Source organism: Bubalus kerabau, chromosome X (assembly GCF_029407905.1).
Source record: "Bubalus kerabau isolate K-KA32 ecotype Philippines breed swamp buffalo chromosome X, PCC_UOA_SB_1v2, whole genome shotgun sequence".
Lineage (NCBI taxonomy): Eukaryota > Metazoa > Chordata > Mammalia > Artiodactyla > Bovidae > Bubalus > Bubalus kerabau.
In genome coordinates this window covers 99,655,873-99,656,536 of record NC_073647.1, presented here as the reverse complement: position 1 = coordinate 99,656,536, position 664 = coordinate 99,655,873, and the positions used below count along the sequence as shown (strand labels likewise).

General features: G+C 44.1%; 1 non-coding gene across 1 annotated transcript; it reads left to right on the top strand.

The window, feature by feature from the left end:
- TRNAC-GCA (transfer RNA cysteine (anticodon GCA)) lies at positions 1–72 on the top strand. Its single transcript has one exon. It is a non-coding gene; the product is annotated as a tRNA-Cys (tRNA).
- The last annotated feature ends 592 nt before the right edge of the window (positions 73–664 follow it).

Here is a 664-nt window from a genome sequence, read left to right as displayed (position 1 = left end):
TCCCTGGTGGCTCAGATGGTAAAGCGTCTGCCTGCAATGCGGGAGACCCAGGTTCGATCCCTGGGTGGGGAAGATCTCCTGGAGAAGGAAATGGCAACCCACTCCAGTACTCTTGCCTGGAGAATCCCATGGACGGAGGAGCCTGGTAGGCTACAGTCCATGGGGTCGCAAAGAGTCGGGCACGACTGAGCAACTTCACTTTCACTTTTCACTTTCAAGAACTGTTTACCAAAGACCTAAAAGAACTAAAGAACAAAACAGCAGAAGAACCATACACTGGAAGGAATCAACAGCAGAATAGCTGAGGCAGAACGGAGAAGTGACCTGGAAGACAAAATGGTGGAAATGACTGCTGCAAAACGGAGTAAAGAAAAACGAATGAGAAGAAATGAAGACAGCCTAAGGGACCTCTGGGAAAACATTAAATGTACCAATATTCATAATACAAGGGTTTCAGATGGAGAAGAGATGGAAAGGACCTGAGAAAATATTTGAAGAGATAATAGCTGAAAACTTTCCTAGCATGGGAAAGGAAATAGTCAACCAAGTCCACGAAGCACAGAGAGTTCCAGGAAGGATAAACCCAAGGAGAAACACAACAAGACACATAGTAATCAAACTGACAGAATTTAAAGACAAAGATAAAATACTAAAAGCAACAAGG